Below are 20,010 nucleotides of genomic sequence, written 5' to 3'. Positions count from 1 at the left end.
AGTCCTTCAGACAGGGAGATCTGTCAACCGATCCCTGCCAGCAGTGAAAGCGGGAGGCTTGCAGAAGCCACAGCACACCTTCTAAATATGCATGTGAACTATTTCCAGAAAAAAGCAAGCAAAGCCTAAATTACATTGTGCATTTTTCTTCAATGTCTGTGAATATTCCTTGCTAAGCCAAAGCTCAACTACCATAAAGAACAAGGAGTAACTTAAAATAAGTTTTCCTGGCCTGAAAACTGCTACTTTTGTGCAGTCACAGCAAGTTTCTACCTTGCAATAATCTGTTACTACACGTCTTAGGAATTTGGTTACTGCCTTGATGTCATCAGTGTTCACCACGGCACTAACCAGCCTGATAGGAAGAATCAGATTCCTCAGCAGTATCCATTCTCCAGTGGCAGATTCACATACTCGTGCATGCATCCCGAGCCTTCTAATTAAATTTCTGGGACAAGGGAATCTTTTGAGAGCAAGACTGGTGACTGATAGCAAATATACTTTAATTATCTTTAGTTAGCGTAGCTTTTGCAATGTCAAATAAGAGTAAGGAGATTTTTTTCAGGTGTTTAACATGGATGCTGTCAACACACTAGTCAATCATATCTGAAAAAAATGCAATGCAAATACTACTATGTTTGCGTGTTTGTATGTAACATATTATGACCATTCACAAAAACTACTGTTACATCAATGCAAACTCTTCCCTCGTGCTTCATTCAGTTCTGAAACTTTTCCTGTAGCAGCTCTTTCAGATGAAAATCCGCTGCTCATGTGTACCATTTTGTGACCATGCAGGAAAGAATAGTCTCATTGATATGAATACCTGGCTGAAAATGAATTTTGCTCTCCAAACCTGTTCAGAGAGCAGGATATACAAATATTTACTCTTTTACCCTTGTTTAAAGGTCTTGCTTTGATATCTTTAGCTTTACTTTCAGTGTGAGCAAAACTCTTCAAAACATCATGCAAGGTGGAAGCAAAGAAAATGATTACTGCAATCATAAATGACATTTGACCACGAAAGCAGCAGATGCCTAACTGGCCTGTCTACAACAGCTGCCACCGCCTCGCCACCCCCACCCCCCCCTCCACCTTCAGAGAATCTGCAGTCCTGCTCCACATGATGTATAGAAACTTGGGAAAAACAAACACACAAATGTCATTGTTTTTAACTAGGTAACACTTACTTCAACTGGATATAATGCACAGCCTGTTCTGTCAAATTTTCTTACTTTTCTTTTCCTCATGCTGTCTACTCTTACTCCCTAAAGATCACAGAGAAAGCCATTTTTCCTCTTTGCTCCCTGAAGCTTTTCTTCAATTTTTTTTTGGTAGCTCCCCTTTTCCACAAAGTAACTAAACCTGTACCATGACTGACTCCTGAGGCACAACCGTCACTTCCTCCTATCCCCAAGTACCAAGGTCCACAAGCACTTTCTGCGGCTTGGTGGCAAAGATCTTGTCTGCTCAGGCAGCACAGCAGCTCTTGGCACGCACAGATCTCGTAGGTAACAGTTCCGTAAAACACCACACACTTTATTTAAATAGCGAAGCTTTTTCTTCCCCCATACTATACACTGACTTTCCTTTCAGGCTACAGATGAAACACACACATTCTGGAGCTGACATTTTTTGCTTCTCTACACGTATGTAAACTGGGTTTCTGCCAAATCCTAAAACAACTGAATGCTTCATAATGGCACCACATTGCAACAACCAACAACCAATTTATCAACACAAAACAATTTACAGTCAACTTCGATGCATGCTGCCGGAACAGATGACAGCCAACGTGTAGGTTCCTGGTCTTTTTCAGCATTATCTCATCCTTCATTTGAATTAGGCAGATCACTTGGAGGGAGCTTTCAGATACCTTCTCTGTAATCAGTCGAAAATAATTTTGCAGCTCCTTCTCGCATGTCCTATGTATATGCTTTAATGCTACTCCGGAAATTATAATAATGCAGTAAAACTATTTGCAATGGCAGAGTAGGCTAATTGCAGCTAGAAGGCTGTGAAAGCTACAATGTCCACCTGATAGAAACAAAACTGCCTATTTTGGGGAACGCTGCTCTGCTGTCTTTCTACAACAGGGCCCATCTGAAGAGCTTAAATTAAAACTCACATTAGAGGTGTTTAAGTTTACTCTGTCATTGCAATTACAAAAGAACATCTGATTTTAAAAGGGAAGTCACTAACTTTTCACATCTTGACTTGCAGTTTTACTTCTTGCCGTTCTGCGTTTGTAAGATCACTGCCCTGTGTTACATACCTGCCTATTTCACACGTAGCCTCAACCAGAAGCAGAAAGAAATCTGCTATCGGGAGTTACAATCAATTTGAGTCAAAGACTAAAGAAACAATCTCATTCAAACCTCTCCCAAAGAGAGGTTTAGCTACACCCATCAGGCATGATCAATAACCTTCAGGAAGACTATTTCTGAATTCAGATCACATACTGCAACTTTTTTTTAAAAAATAACCTACCATTCAGCTTTTTAAACAAAACGAAATATACAGATGCAAAGCTTGTAGTGAAATAACTGGAGAGAAGACTGGAAAAAGTTATTCAATTTTACTAAAAGTTTTCATATCACCATTTGAAAATTCAGATTTGTTAGCAAAAGTACTTCTCTTGAAAGTACCCACACACAGGAGTGCAGATCCTCGTGACAAACACTTGCAGTTCTTTGAAAGGTTTTGTTACTGATCATCCCCACTCAGGCCACTTGACAAAATGTCTCCGGCTCTGGCCACCAAAAGGATTTTACGTCCAACGCACCAATCCTGCTTGCTGGCTACCGTTCCCGCAGCTGAAAGGTTCTCCTCCCTTCTGCAACAGCCAGTGAAGCTGTTTATACGAAACCAGAGGAAGGAGTGAGACGCTTCCAACAGCTCCAAAACGCCTCTCAAGATCCAAATGCGCAAGCTGCTCTCCATGCCTTCCTGGCTAAACAAACACTCCATACGAGCTCGGGGAGGGGGAAGCAAGCCTCATATGCACAGCTGGAAAAAAAATAAAAATGGGAGTACGAGAAAATTCTGTGGATAACTTAATCTGAATTTTACATTAATTATGAAACTGAATCATGAAGTCAGTATACCATATTCCTGCTGACAGTTTTAAAATTTTTTTTCAGCTTGAAACTTGCTGCACAACCTCCCCTTGCAGAAGAACTGAAGGCTCGGGGAGGAGCACGAGGAGAAGAGGACCGTGCTGCGCAGGATTTTGTGAGCACCAGCTACAGCGACAGCGGTTACTTTCTAGTTCAGTCACTGAAAATAGAAAGGAAGGAAGTGCTTATTATTGCTCCACGCTGCTTACTCCAGAACTTTACGGGAGGGGATTCCCTGAGGCTTAGAAATGCCTCTGCGAGGAGGAAAGGCTGACAGTTCTCAACAAAACCCAAACTTCTCTGGGGACAGCTGCTGCTGACACTGCAGAGCTTCAGAGTAAGCCATTTTGTAAGCAGAGATCAAACTTTACTCTCTCACTGCTCCACGATTTCTCTTAACGAAATGGAGAAACACTAGTCATGCTTCAGATGACCTGAATCACATACAACAAGCAAACACATAAACCAACTACTGCTACAAATAAAGACCTCCAATTATTTCTGACTCAATTCCCTCTTTTTTTATTTTCTTTTTTTCCAAGGGTCCCAGAAGTGCAAGTTGCACCACACACAAACTCAACCCTGGTGCTGCCTTCAAGTGACCAAAGCAAAACACTTCTTCAGCCAATATTTGTCAGTAACAGTAATGTTCTATTAGGAAGAGTCTTTACTAAAACCTCACCTAATTATAAATAGTATTTGAAGATTGTTACAAAACACAACAAAACCAACAAACCAGCTAATAAAGTGGTGCAGGGAAGCCACCCATTAATAATGCAAGAATCTACCCAATATTTTAAAATCAGAAGTTGAACTAACCACAATTACATAATCCCTGGAAAGCTCGCATTTTCCTAAACATTTTTATTTTTTTAAGTCTATGTTTTAATACAGCATTAAGCAAAAGATACTGAAGCACTGCTAGCTTTACTCATGTCCTCTCTTTGCAGATATCTAGGTCAAATAAGATCTTGCACCAGAGGCCTGAAAAGGAAAGGAATATGGTTCAAGCTGAGCAGTTGCACCACAAAGGACCTGTAACCCCACGCTTTTTAGTGAATAAAGTACAGCACAGCCCCCTGCACATCCCTGTTCCTCTCTGTAAGCATCGCTTTCTGCAGCGTTCAACTCGGCAAGCGTGTGCTCGCTTGACTCACGACTTCCTGCTAGTTCTGAGTGTCACCAGCAAAACCACGGCCCCCTCCCCCACGTAGCAAATTGCTAAACCACCTTTTCTAGTCCAGTCTTAACATGCTCCCGTATCTCTCATTATTCTGTCACTTGATTTTGGCTTTTCTTCTTTTCTACGGGCAATTCTATTATTTTTCTTCCTCAGTTCCTCATTTCATCCACACTGCTATTCAGTATGTAGCGGAACAGTTCCACCTCTGTGAACAGGAATGCAAGTGGGTACAAATGTATTCAGAAATTAAAGCAGTTATATTCAGAATATCAAAATCATTAGCTGCAGAGACTTGTGCCATCAAGAGAAAAAACAGCAGCCCCTGATTTCTGTGAGTAACTTGGCCAATTTCAGAAAAATCTTACATTTTTAGGGTATTTAAACAGCACTCCTCTTGTCTACTGTTAGTCTTGTTCACATAGTACAGTAACAAAATACAACAAATAGTATGCTAATAAATGAATGACGTTTTATCAGCCTGGAAAAGGAAACAGATATAAGGTAACTTCCTTTTCATACGTCAGAACCAAGAAGGATTACAATTCCTGGTCTAAAAGGTAAATATTGTCTATTTCTTTTTTCTTCTTTTAAACACACACACACTCAAGAAGTGAATAAACAGCATGCATGTTTTCTGGAAGATCTGTGGAATGCTGCAGCATTATTTTAGCAAGACAGCAGCATGAAAAATATTGACAAATGAAAATGCTCCACGTGCTCCAATTATCATATGCTGATAAAGAAACCTAACGGACAATTTTCACCTCTTATTTCCCTCTTCAAAATACAATGCCTTTTCAGAGTCTTAAATTTCAGATTTTTCAATTTCTAGAACAACCATTTTACAGTTGACTTTTGACATTAAATTGGTTCTAACCCTATGAAAAGAACACCCAAGCCATACCCACTTGGAGAGATTATTGCGTGTGAGCATGAGTCAGGGAATACACACAGGAGGCAAAGAAAAAGAGTAATTTCCTTGCTGCATAAGCAATTACATAAAACCAGAAATGCCTTGTTAAGATGGTGAGTTACAAGTTGAGGTGGAATTAGTGAAACAGAAACTGAGGTCTACAGCTAGCCTTTGCAAAACACTACGCTTGGCCGTTTGCCAGGCAGAATCTAGAGGGTTTTGCTCACTCGGTCAGGAGGCCTGAGGAGTTTTTACTCAGATGGTTCCCATACACCATGTGATTTCACAATGATGTCAACAGAAAGTCGTATCGTCTCTTTTTAAAGGGAAACGGCTAACCAGACGATAAAACAAGGAAATAAAGAATCCATTCTACTCTATGGCTACAATGGAAAGACAAAGAAGAAAGTGAGAAGGAGTGATGGGTCTCTCAAAACCTGTCGTGAAGGTGCAATCCTGTTCAAGCAGTGACAGAGCTGCATTCCCTCCGGAGCGCTGCAACAGCGTGCCTCAGGCAGACATCACCCACTTCAAAACCCCGGAGACACAGGAGGTGTGTGCATAATGCATCATCCCCGGCAGTGAAGACGACCGCTCCCTGCGCTACTTTTCCAGGTTAACATCAACAGTGCTGGTGGAGTATCTTTCCCCAGAGTACTCTAAGAAACAATCTTTAGACTCCCTCTTGTCTAGCCCTTCATTTCTCTACTCTGCAAATCTGGAGTGATTTTTGCAAAGCAAAGGTGGATTTGAAGATATAGCTGTGGAACGCTAATTTTTTTTTTTTTTTTTTCTTTCTGTTGCCAACAGGAAAAAAGGTTCTCTTATGGACAGTCAGACAGCTCCTCAAGCTAGAGCATCAGCTATTGGCATAAAGACCTTTGGACCAATTAGTTAAGTACACTTATTGTCTTTCCTCCACAAGTTGCTCCCTTTCACCAGCTGTATTTTAGGAAAGAGAAAAAAAGATTGGTTAGGAAAGGAATTAAGTTATTAGCAGTAAGTTTCATTCACTGTGTCTTGCAGCCAATCCAGGGTTTAAAAAGGAGAGAAAAAGGCTTACCATAGGGATGCAGAAGAGCAAAGTCATCCAGTGATTTAGCCAGACACTTCTATCTATTCAAAAGAAAACACCAAGAAAGGTGTCTGCTCACCCACGTTGGGATTTCCGATTCTGCCTTTGTTACCTGAATATCTTTGGGGTATATTTTGGTTTATGTCCTGTCCCTGTCTGAAAGAGCCTGGAATTCTTTCTTCAGGAGAATATAAAGCACAGAAATCCAAAGAATAAAGAACGCTTCTAGATCTTCTAATAAGCAAATACCTTGACGCAGAAACCTAGTGAAAGAATATGAAACCCTTGACAGGAAAACTCCTTACCAGGATTTTGCACTTCTTTCAGCATTCCCAGGGGCCAGACGCAGGAAGATTTCTTTACGACCAAAATAACTGGTTAGCAGGACACAACTAGAGAGTGACAGGGGCTCTGGTTTAGCCTAACAGACAGCCTTTCATTATTTTAAGAGGATTTTTCTGCTTAGATCTGTTCCGTGTATCTGCTACAACCAGACTGCCTGGCATCAGATGCAAATGGTACTCAAAGCTAATGGAACAAGCTTGGTACAGTCCATCCATCTGCCTGGAAGTGGGCAGGCTCCCACATTAGCCCCCTGCAGACATTAACAAACTCATTTTTTGACAACGTGTGGGATTCATTTAATTTAACTCCACATGTCTATGACACAGACACACACATTTAATGGTATCACCTAGAAACCTTTCGCAGAGAGAAAAAGCCATTTCGGGGATGTGGCTTACCTGAGTTATTACAGGCTCTCCCTTAGGATGAGATGAGCTACACATTAGAAACAACTATCTCCCCTGAATGCAAAGGATGAGTAAGTCAGCCATAAAAGAAGACGAGTGTTACGGGAGATAAATGCCAACTGGCAAGTCTGCAGGCGGTTCTGGTCTCTATCAGCGGCATGCTGAGGTTGAGCCCCATTACTCATTCTCAGTCCTAAAGGAGGTGCTGCGGAACCAGAAAGAGAACTGGGGTAACACAAGGCTGGGCGAAGATGTCAGCTCCCAGAGAAGTGCAAGTTTCTGGATCATGAGATTTCTCACCTAGAGCCCCGTACTTCTGTCGCTAGAGTGACTATCCCCATCTTTCCAGGGGGTTGCACAAAGCAAACACCTAGTACCACACATGCATTTTACTTGGTATTAGATTCTGTTTGGTGGAGGGAGGGTTACCTCAGCCTAATTTTAAGAAGGCTGAACATTGCTTCAGAACACAGAACTATCAGCTACCATCTTTGCCTGTCTCTGGTAACACTCCAAAATAGTAAACCTGGCACAGTGTGTTACTAACATTATTCTGACAACAGTCCTGCTGCAAAAGAGTACAACAGTAGTACAGCATAACAAAGCCTAGGCACGAAGAAGAGAGATTACAAATACCTAGCAATCTAATGCAGGGACAGAAGAGTTAAAGACTGGAAATGTCTTAAATGTCTCAGTCTCCAAAAGGTACACTTTCCACTCCTCTGGGAATAACAACAGGACAATTCTTAAATGGAGAAATAAGTTAAACATAAGACAGATGCTCAGAAGGATGTGGAGAATGTTACTATCTGTGAAATGTCCAAATGGGCCAAGGACAAGGCAGCTGCTTTGAGCAAAAGACGACAGATTTTTCACAAAAACGTCAACTGATTTTCAAGTTGTGTGGATGAGTGCAGTAAAGGAAAAATGCTAAATCTTACCTACCTGCCTTATGGATACCTAAAACTGTCTGTCTCCAAACAGCTTACACTGATTCACCAGGCTTGAAGGATTTCACATGGTTTGAAGAAACACACTTTCACCTATTTAAATATCCAAGTTCTAGATGTTACTTACTCATTACCCAATACATAAAATGCAAGTAATTACCCTTTTAATAACAAGACAGTCTCCATATACAAGACTCAACTGATTATTTTAAACTAGGCTGTCAGAGTGATATAAAGTTCTTTTACCAAAACATTTAAATTTTTATGCCAACAAAACCTGCTCTTCAATCCTACATCCCTTACTTTCAATCAAACAAAATGCTTAACTGTCCATTACCACCCCACAGCTGACATCCAGCATCCCTCTCAGCTTTTAGACTTTCTTCTGCATAAAGACACACACACTAAAATACGAAGATGAGAAGCTACAAAATCCCAGTGTTTGCAAAATATTTCAGCATATTCATATAATGCTTAGAAAAAGCAACATCATCCACCTGTACGTTATACAAATACATCACCAAGTTAGACTCGAAATCTCAGAAAATACCAAAAGCTAGAGGGTCTCAGATTAGATCAATAGTGTGGACGAAAATGCCACCATTTCAGAAAACGCCACCAATCAAGCATATGATGTTCTTTCGTGCCAGTATCAAACCACTAGAATACACAGCATTAGGAGATCCTGCTGAAAGAGTTCTTTGAGCCTGAAGGAACACAAATGAAAAGGTCCAGAGAACACCTGCTACTAGTTTTCATCACAGTTTTTGAAAAGAGAAAACCCTCTAAAGCAGTATTACATGGCACCTCTTAAAATACAATCAAGTGATAATCTTTAAAACTACTAGAGAAGAGCCTTCAGCATAATTTCACCTTGATATAAAATTTCATCTTCATATAAAATTACTTAGAAACGTTCTCCTTATAATACATTTAGGCTAAGATGCATTGTTCAGACATGTGAGCTTCTCTCATCTTGGAGCACTGGGAGTGATCATGTAGCCACATCATCTAACTTTGGGGGACCACATAAGGACTTTTCAAAAGAGTACGTTCTTCCTCGGCAACCTGTTGGGCATAGCTTCTCTCGACTGACCTGGTCAAGTACGAAAAAGTAAGCAGGTTCGAGGTGACGCAACACAAAAGCAAACAGATTTGTGTACTGCACATACCGCAACTTGGTCAGGAAAGAGCCACATCATCATTACCGGGTGACATACCAATATGTAGTTGTAATGACTGCCTCTGTTTGGGTACTGACAATGTTTCATCAGTTTTTTACTGCAGTTCTTATCACCTCAGACTTTTAGTAGTTTACAAGCCACAGCCTTCAATATATACATAGGTAGGGGTTTTGCAGCTTATTTAGGAACAAATCGAGATAATGGAAAAAGCTAACAAATCTCACTGAATAGGCTGTGAAGTTATTTACACAAATTAAGCGAGCTGTGTGTGGGAATGTAGTGAAGAACTGTCAATATTTTTATAGCATGAATATAAACAAGTACTACCAACCAGGAGAAAATATAAAATGCCATACATACCAGGAATGGTACTAGCAAAAGTTATACTCAGCTGTTCACTATTAGCCATCAAATTCTAAAAGACTTTTGGAAAGCGACAAGAATGGCACACTCCATCACCGGCGGGTGTTTTGGTATGTGCACACAATCTGGAAGCACAGTGAAATACTTGCATTTTTCATCAATGCTGAGCAGAACAAAAGCAATGGAGAGCTAACTAAACAAAAATTTAAACTCCTCTAGCGTTCTGACAGAAGTAAAATGACAGCAGTAGCTAGTGGAAAAGCCTTTCAATCTCAAATCAGAATCCTGTAAGATCTGACTAGGGTTCCCTATTCCTTTCTTTACTGCCAGTTTTATAAAGATACATGTTTGCAAATACATGGCAGTTTATATCTGAAGGTCCCAGTTCTGTCTGAGGTTTCATGTTGGCTTAGGAATGACAGAAGTACACATCCTGGATTCAGACTCTTTGTCAGCTGAAGTTGAGGGAAGGAAGCAGCTTTTTTAAAACAGGTAATAAGAAACAAATATCCCATATCAGCGGGTATGAACTAGGAAAAGATGCATACAGTGGTAAAATGGAGTCAAGCCTTGGAGGAGACATACTCCCCTCAAATACCTAAAGCTCTGCATGAGTCTGCACATTTCATCCTCACCAATTAAGATCTTCAAATTAAGTTATTAGGATCCGACAGATAACTCATTTCATTATCTCTTCTCCCCAGAGCACAGCAGCATCCATAGAACATTTTCCTTCTCTGTCCAGCAAGTGGAGGCCCTGAATGAGTCCCGACTGCTATAAAAGGCAAAAAAATCTCTTACTGTTATGCACCCCATAGCTAACCTCAGAATATCTTTTCTCCTCTGATACATGAATTCATGCAATGAAAATGTATTTTATTAATGCTGCTATTCAAATATTTTACCCTTTTTTATTTTGGGGGGGGGGGGGTGGTAGAGGGAGACGTGTGTTAAGACCTAATGCTGTCTTCCTTTCAGAGACTCCCAGGGCTTCCTCAGCAATACAGCGTCCAAAAACAAACAAAAGTAGTTCTTTGTCCAATTATAAGAGTTAGTGGAAATGTCTAATTCAAGCAAACATTTAGGCAGCAGCCTGCCTAGCACCCCAGCTAAAGTTGGCTGATCTTTCCTAACACCAGAGGAACAAGACATTGCGGAGAAGCTCTAATTCAATTACCCTATTTATAGTAAATCACAGTATACACAGAGAAGCTTCAATATTCAACCAGTAGCAATACTACAACAGCTTAATCTAGCACAAGGCATGGCAGTGACTCAGTCAGCTAGGCAGAAGACAGGCTACAGTCTGCTGACGTTTGATTTCAGTGATACTGCGAGAAAAGAATTATTTGTTTGAGAACAACCAGAGTAATTATTGATGTGGAGGAGGAAGGCCTCAACATTTAGAGTATTTCAGACTCTGGTAAAGGTGCTAAAACTACACAGAACTCCTATGACTGAAAACAACCAGAACAATATCTGGGTATTCAAGATGTCAACCTGAACGTGCTCCAATTAAAAGGACACATCCTGCAGCTTCCTGGGTAATAAAAGCCTCCACAGCATATGCTTTATTCCTAGATTTCCCAGATCTGCTTCATGCAAAATACCCACAGCGCACACAAAAATCTGCCACTGCACAAACACACACATGCTGCAGTAAATTAAAAAAACAGAAACATGAAGCTGCCACAGCCAACGCCGCAAACAGCATGTGGCACTTGCTTTAGGCACACCACCAGAATTTACTGCAATTAAGACATATGTTCTAAAATTATAAACACGTGACCAGACAAAGCTGACTGGTTTTAACAAACTGCTAATTAAACTGGAATCCTCTTATCCTCCCTCTCTTTAGCTGAATGAAGCAGCGACCGCTACAGCAGAGTAGCTCATGCGAAACAGACACCGAACAGCAGGCCCTTCCGTCGGGTCACCGTGAAGCAGGGGAACCTCCAGCGTGAGCCCGGCCGGCGTCGGCAGACAGCAGAGCCCACACCAGAGATCGCGGCTGCGCTGTTCCATGCCAGACAGGGTTTTTACAGACCTACCGTCTCTTTTTTTTCTTCTAGAGACGAAAGGCTCCCCTTGCAAGCTTTAGGACTGAACTGAAGAGGAGGATGCTAAATAATTCATCCCGCTAAGGGGGTGGAGGAAGGAGACCGAGAAATCCCAAACAACGCAGACAGAAGAAAACAAAGATCCCTCACCCTTTCGTCCCCCCTTCCAAACTTCTCTCGACTCCTCCGTCTCCCATAGCTCTCGGGATTTTCCTCCGCGCAGCGAAGCGGATCTGTCACAGCCGCTACCCGACGGCGAACCGGACTAAGGCAGGCAGCGTCTCCCCAGCGCGACGGCGAATGTCACCAGCGCGCACCGCCCGCCCGCCCGCGCTGCCGGCTCGACGCTGTGGGCGAAGCCGTGGCCGCCCGGGGCCCGCCCAGCCCAGCGCAGCCTGGGGCAGGGACTCCCCTCGGCGAGGACCAGCTGCTCGGGGAAGGGCTTTAACGCCCGCGGGCAAGCCCAACGGCAAGGGGCAGCGGCACGCCTCGCCGAGAAACGCCCTACAGTGCAGGGAGGCCGGCCGCGATTTGTGCTTGCGGGGGCAGAAACCAAACTTACTCCAACACCGCATCTATCCCCGCCGGAGCGCCAGGGCAGGCCCCGCGCCGCCCCCCATCCGGCTCCCCTCGGGGCATCCCCCGCAGCCCCGGCGCGCTCCCCTCCCGCCCGCGGCCCTAGGCTCCCCGGGGCGGTGCGGGGTGTGGGGAGGGGAAGCTCCCCGCGGGGCCGCCCCCCGCACTCACCATCACCGGGCCGGCGGAGTTCCCCGGCGGCCCGCGCAGCCGGAGCGCGCCCGCCCCCTCCCCGGGCCCACGCGCCGCGCCGCGCCGCCCCGCCCCCGCGCCCCCACCTGACCGGGCGGGCCGAGCCCCGCCGTGACGCCCCCGCCCCCGCTCCCGCCCGGCTCGGCTCACGCTTCCTCTGGCACCGGAGCTCGCCCGGCCTCTGGGAGCCGCGTACCTCGGGTTTCCTGCCGCCGCGGGCGCCTTTTTATTTATTTATACCCCCCCATCTTTCTCTGCAGCTGGGCACCGGGGGCGGCGGGAGGGCCGGAGCCGCCGGCTCGCCCTCCTGCCGAGGGACCGCCGCGCTTGACATCGGACGTCGGTCCCAGTCACCGGCGAGCCCTGCTCGGGGCCACCCCGCGGAGGGCAAGCGAGAGAGCAGCTGCGGCCGGCAGGCTGCGAGCCTTCACCACGAACGGCGACCGGCTCCCGCCTGCCCTGCCCAGAGCGGCCCCTGCCCCAAGGTAACGCCGCTGGTGCCGCCCCTCACCTCGCCGTCACCGAAGGCCCACGCGTGACCTATTTTCCCCCGGCGCGGCCGATCCCCTCCTCTCCCCGCCGAGCGGGGGCCGCCGGCAGCCCGCAGCACCTTCCACCGCACGGCCGGACAACCCGCTTACCCCATTTCCTTGCATTTCGTGCTGCCGCACCGTCCCCTCCCCCCGCCCGAGGGTTTCTTCACTCGTCTCCAGCTTCTGCAGTGCCAGGGGGTGCTGCTGGCACGTTTCTTTCACAGGGCCTTCGCCACCTCTGCCACTACATCCTTCTCCCTTGCTCACACTGTCTGAAGGGGAAGACAAAGGTCTGCCCTCGTCCTTTCCCCCCGTACTTTCGATGACTTCGGTCAATCTCCTATTAAGAGACCCAAAACGGATGCCAGTCCACTGCCAGCCTCCATCTAATCCTGCCTCACAAACTGTCTGATCAGACTTTCTCCATCCGAGCTTAGCACAGCTAAACTTCTCTTCCTTTCCCAGGACCTATCCGGGCTCCACTCCCCATCACCTTCATCACACATGTTTAAACGCTTTATCTTTGCTTGTTCCTTCTCTCACTTTTTCATGCAGGGAAAGTGCTTTGGCTTTCTCCTTGCCCTCCTAAGCATTACAAGGGTTCAGCTTGTTTTGGTTTTTACACTCCTGAGTGCTAGAATTATTCTGAAGTGCTCAGAATCATAGAATGGTTTGGGTTGGAAGGGACCTTAAAGATCATCTGGTTCCAACCCCCCTGCCATGAGCAGGGCCATCTCCCACCAGCCCAGGGTGCTCAGAGCTCCATCCAACCTGGCCTTGGACACTGTCAGGGAGGGGGCAGCCACAGCTTCTCTGGGCAACCTGGGGCAGTGCTCACCACCCTCATGGTGAAGAATTTCTTCTGAATATCCATCCTGTTTACTAACACCGCAGGTTTAATAGCCTGCTCCACAACTGTGATAGTCCCCACATGCAGAAGGCAGTTGCTAAAATTCTCTTTCTTTCCCATCATTTTAGCCACTTCTTATCCTTTTAGTTTCCTCATGTTCCTCTTTTCTTACCACATCAATTTTAGGCTTCTCACATTTACAGCCCCATATACCTTGCCTCTTCCTCCTTACTTGCATATATTAGATACATACATTTATGCTTAACAGCATCTTTAAAAAAAAGCTAAATAAAAATGTAGCTATCCTATTTATCCTATATAAAATTACATTATTCAACAATACTTTGTGTCTATCTCTCCACTTAAACTCTAAGAGCCAGCTTTTTTGTTTTAAAGCTAAGATTTCACTATGGATATTACCACTTTTTACAATAACCGATGTCTTCATCGTCTCTTACTTCTTGCTGCGAAAGGCAATAACCCATTCTGCACTTATTAACAATGCAGTTTTGGCACTACCACTTCAAAAATCCATTAACCTTTAATATTCTCACTGCATAACATGGATTTATGCTTTAAATACAGAACTGAAATTAATACTTACTTTCTATGTATTCATGCAAATAGGCTTCTTTTTGACCTGCCCTTTTTCATTTGCTCATTTAGTCACTGTTAACAGCAGAGCTCCTATATCCCCTATTGCACTGGAGCTTTTTCCTATGTATTGTTTATTTATGCAAATTAAATAGTAGGTGTACCTGGAATTAAGTACATCGTAAAATGTTTAAAGTTAATAGCCCAAAGACTGGATGTTCACTAGATTGGAAATTATGCCATATAAAAGCTCTGAACAACTAAATACCTTTAAGCCATAAGCATGGCAATGTAAAGATTTTGTTTTCTAATTAGTACCTCTTAGCTGGTAGAATGAACAGTCATGGTACCATAAAAAGCAGCAAGAACCCAAACATCTTTAAATGATAATAAAAGGTAAACAAGAATTATAATAATACTTCACTACTAGATTTTAAACTGCTTTATGAACAGGCAAATTTTAAAAATATCACTGTAATTGGAATATTTACATCATGTCTGATTCATTATTACTTTAGTATAGAAACATTATTTGGTAAAGGTCCATTACCAACTTAAACTAAGAAAATAAATGTGTCTCTTTAGAGTGTAATAGGATGTGGTTTTTACCACAGATTATCTTAGATTCTGTCCGATTCCAAGAGTTTCTTATGTACTCTCTCAATCAGCAATTTATTAATTACTGTCAAATTTCCCAGGTTTGTATTGCAGACCCACACACCACACATTATTCACTTGTCTGAGCTATCACAAGCAGCATGAATTTTGCACTATTTGCACAAGTAGGTGTTCATAACTTATGGTGCCACTGAGCAAGAAAATTCCAATTTAGTTACCCAAGATAAAAAAATAGGGAGGCTCAGTGATGTGTCAGTGGCATCCCCTGTACCAACGGGAACCAGCAATACAGCATGGGACTTCCACGTTCTGGGTATAGAAGACACGTTACCGAGATGCCCTAAACCCAGTAATGTTGTGACAAGAAGTGGATAAAACTATTTACTTGGTGTTCCCAAAAAGGGAGTGAATGTTCGATGCTCACATCAGAAGTCACCTCGAGTTACCCCATGCCCCCCCATAAGCACACGTCTAGGCTGCGTCTCTGCCTTCGGCCATCCTACTCCCACGGCCGCCGGCTCCAGGTGCACTGTGAAACGGCTGCTGCAGAAGACGGCTGGCCCCATTATGCCCGGATTCTTAGCTCAGACGTAACACTATGCAATATCAAAGGCCTTTTCATTAATCATTTTTGCCCAGTGCAGTATTTGGGACTCTCTCTTCAAGTCTTCTGGCTGATTAGGGGTAAAAGATGAGGTAGTATTTTCTTAATTGTTTAAATGCTTGGAGACACTGTACAAAATGAGGGCTGTATAAATAGCTAACATCTACTGCTTTTTAAGCTTAATTTGGGTGATACAGGAACAAAACAATGCAACTTTATGCATTTTGGTAAGGAAGGATGGATGGGATAAAGACTGACAGAGCAATTACAGGGAACTTGAAACATGCCCAGAGTCAACAAGATGACCTAACATTTGTCCTTTTAAAAATAAATACTCATAATGAATACTTTCAGTTCAGCAAATCATCTCTGAGAAAGAAGAACAGTTATCCTAGGTGCAACCATTAATTCTCAAAGACCATGTCCTATACTTGTCTTCTAGTTATTTATGATGGGAAAGGAGGAGGGCGAAGCACTATTCCAGACCATTAAAAAGTGGCAAGTTTATCTTTCACTCTGTGTTTCCTTCTTTAAGAGTCTCATTTCATCAAGTGCTTTGGTTTTTTTTGGGGGGGGGGGTGTTGTTTGGTTGGTTGGTTGTATTTTGGGGGTTTTCTTTCGATCTTCTATATCTTTAAATCAATAATAACCAAAGAAAGTTTGAGGAACGTCTCACCCAGAATCACCTTCGGGACGTAAGCTCTAACACATGCTCTCCAGTGCTGCAATACCAGGAGCCAGATGGAAATGATTTTACACTTTTAAACATTTTTAACTTCTGCACACTGGAATTTCTCAATGAAATGTTCTCGGGTGAACAATGAATGTTCAGCAAGATTCCAGACCTCTCTGCACTGTTGAGATAAGGGTGCTAGCTTTCCTTGCAAACACAGCATATGAGTTTCTTAAGGTCAATGTATTTGAAATTCTGTTCCACTCTCAAAGAATTTTCTTCAGAGGATATGCGTTGTAAATCCTGGCATGAACTCTGTTTCCACTTTGGAAGAGCAGACTTCATCTTCTGCTTTTAAGGAGGTAGGATGTAGTTTTCCCTTATAGATGGCATTTTTTTTCTCATAGACCTAAAAGTAATCTCAAGTTTCCACTGCAACAGACATCCTACAGGAACAAGAAAGTATTCTTCCTTCAGCAGCAGTATTTGCTTCCTTTAACTCAGATATTTTTAATCTTCTTGCAAACAGTCAGATAACAATAGCGACCAGATTGGAATATTTGCCTAAAAACCCAGTCTAATCCAGAGCAGCAAATTTTGTGGTCTTATTTAAGTATTTTCAGGTGATTTTAAGTATTTTCAGGTGAATTTCTCTTTTCCATCAGTGCTGGAACTACTGTAAGGGGATCACTAATGCTGAGCAGCAGAATTGGCTGCTATCACCAAACCCAACAATGTACCTGCACTGAAGTTAAACCCACACAGTGGTCAATAGGGAACAGAAAGATAGAGATTAAAGAGAATAAAGAGGAGGGAGGGGAGAAAAATATATTTCACATTCAATATATTCACCAATTTTGTTATCCAAATATGATATCCTTTTTATATGCAGGTTTATACTTCTTGTCTATTAAGAGGTAATTTTATTCCCTTTATATTTCAGAAAGAAACATAAACCAGCAAGTGCCAAATCTGGACCTTCAGAGGACTTGTATCTTTTCAAAACCTGTCTCTTTTCAATATTCAACAAGTAAGGGTAATTCAGTCCTTTCTGACAATTACTATTTTCCTTCAAAACCACAACTTTGCAAAAGAATATTTTACCAATTCAATATGATTTTATACCTGAAAAGCTTACTGCTCTTAAAACCAGGAATTTCTATGGATAAAGCTATTATTTTGGGAATTTCATATGGACCATATGCTGTCTTTGCCTAGAGACAAACAAATGTAAAATAATACCTAACTATTTGTCCACACACTACATTTAAACTGCTGTTCTTAAAAGGGCAAATGGAAGAAAGAATAAATACAAATCAAAAAATAGGAGAGGAGTATGTCAAAAGGTAGCAACAGGAGTAAGAGAAACTGAAAGCAGATCTGGCACAGAAATCTGCAGGATGTCATCTTGCTGTCTTCACCTTGCTGCCCACATACTTAAAAGACTTCAGATTCGGACTCATCTCCTGGTGGGCCTTTCATTTTGTCAGCTTCAGTCTGCCGCTGGAGACAGCTCTCAGACAGAAGTTTTCAGGAAGATTCTTTGCTTTACCTTATTGGTTTGAGAACATACAGAGGCAGGAAATTTTATTCTGGCTCAATTATTCACAAAAAGCAAGCACAGACTTGTCAGATTTTGAAGGGAGAAAAGTGACATATTGAAAAGATAGTGACAAAGTAACCCAGAAAATAGGCCTACATATGAATGGTTTACCTGCCTACACTGTCACACTAATGTTGTGCCCAGAATACACTATGACTTCTAGCAAAGATTTCAGAAAGGGAGCAATACTCACTGATTACTAATTTATAAAGAAGAAACCAACCCTTCTGCTGAAAATTGTTCTCCCCTTTTCTCTCACACTTTGTCAGCGGGGCCACACTGACCGACTGAGTTTCTGGGTATGAAATATGTAAGGCAGTTACACCCTGTCTTGTCTGTCTCTCTCTTCCTTTCTTCCCTAATTCAAATCTTTTTGCTTCCTCAGTGCCTGGGTGCCAGGTGGCACAAGCTGAAATCTTAACTTTTATGACATGGTAGTTGATATTTCTGAATTTCAGCACGGGAATGGACTTTCCTAAATTTCTCATCCAGATACTGATGATTTCCAAAGCAGTCAAGATGGGTTTCTTGATATTTTTTGACTTGAAATTCTGTAATGCAACCTAGCAATGCTGAGAACCCAAGCATGTTCCTGATCAAGAGCTGCCAGACTTCTTCCAGTTTGAACATACTTGCTGTGCAGTCCCTCATCAGTGAAGTACAGTGAATGCATCTTGAAGCTAACTCCTGTTCTTTTCTTTGTGATTGGAAATAGCTGTGATGCAACTCAGAAGTATTATTACAGTCTTTTTAGCTCTCATACTTCCATAAGACATTTGAATAAACTAACAATACACTTGAAGAAAGTGCATTAGTATCTCATTGTGTTAGTATCTTCTCACCAAAATCTTAGTTTTGGAATTCAGTCAGTCGCAGGAGTAGAACTATGTCCTCTAGCCAGTTAGCTCCTGCGAAAGAGAACACTTCTTTCCTATTGAGATTACTTTTATTGCCTAATATATTTTGAACTAATAGTTCTTTCCTTTTTCCCTGCCTTAAAAAGTCTTTGTTCTTCAACATTATAACTTCTTGTTTCTTCTAAAATGCACATAAACGCACACGTGCACACACACAGAGTAAAACTCAAAAAGTCCATTTACTGTTGCTCATGTTTAATCCCTGCAAGACAAAAATTCACTGCCTGCAGAACCCGTTTCACTGATGACAAAGCATTCAGGATGCATTTTCCTATGTGTTTCCCCCCACCCAGTGGAGAGAACTGTATTTCCTTTCTGGGGTATTTCCTTTCTGGGATACACACACAGATACACATACAGATCAATTGTGCTTCAAGGACTGCAGACTAGTTACGAAATGGTGAAAAATTTCGTGTTTCTTTCTATACTGTTGTTTTGGGGGGTTACTGTTGCAACGTTAAGATGAAAAAACCCGAAAACCCCTTCATATAACAACTGCCACAGGAACTACTGGGGGCAAAGCCTGAAGAGTAACTCCTCCTCTACATGGCACTAACTGGTCAATTCTCATTTACCTGAAGTGAGAAAAAATATTCTCAAATAACTTTTCTTGCTCTGCTGTTCTTGTGAAGCAGCAGGAACATCTCATTATAAAAGGTATGGAGGAGATGCAGTATGTTTACTTCAAGATTTGTGCAAAGGAAGAACTAATAAGGAATAAATGTGCCAATCAAACACTAATGGTTTAGTTTTTCATTCTCATCAACTCTGATACAAAAAACCAAGACTAGCTATTGTTAATTTCAATTTTCATCAGTTTCTAATACTTTTGTACCTTAGTGTTTTATTTAAAAACTATATGGAATATTGCTTATTTGCTGTTGTAATTTAAAAAAAAAAAAAAAAAAAATCGGTAAAAGCTTAAGCTTCCAAAACATTGGTCTTTGTTTTGAATTAGCTTAACTTTCAAAAAATTAGTCTGTATATGTAGTTGCACATTTTACTTGAAATGCTAAAAAAATGTAAAGTATTGCTTTTTTAGTCCTGAAAACAACATTCACTTTAGTACAATTGATTCAGAAAAATATTTTTGCTTTCTTTTTAATTGGAAAGAAAATGACAATGAAAATAGCCTGACCTAAAACCTGTTGGGAAGTAATTTTCAGCAAGACCTTTAGTATAGAGCTGTCAGACTAAGAGCAAACAAAGCCAGATGTTTTTCTTTTAAGCCTGCTGGAACAACTGCTTCAT

General features: G+C 42.3%; 1 protein-coding gene across 7 annotated transcripts in view; it reads right to left on the bottom strand.

Annotated features, from left to right (window-relative positions):
• CABIN1 (calcineurin binding protein 1) overlaps positions 1 to 20,010 on the bottom strand; it is a 122,286-nt gene that overhangs the window by 33,623 nt on the left and 68,653 nt on the right. The gene's annotated exons all lie outside the window — the stretch shown is intronic.

The sequence above is a fragment of the Opisthocomus hoazin genome, chromosome 13 (assembly GCF_030867145.1).
Source record: "Opisthocomus hoazin isolate bOpiHoa1 chromosome 13, bOpiHoa1.hap1, whole genome shotgun sequence".
Taxonomy (NCBI): Eukaryota; Metazoa; Chordata; class Aves; order Opisthocomiformes; family Opisthocomidae; genus Opisthocomus; species Opisthocomus hoazin.
The sequence above is the reverse complement of the archived record's forward strand: the minus strand, read 5'-3'. Positions and strand labels throughout refer to the sequence as shown.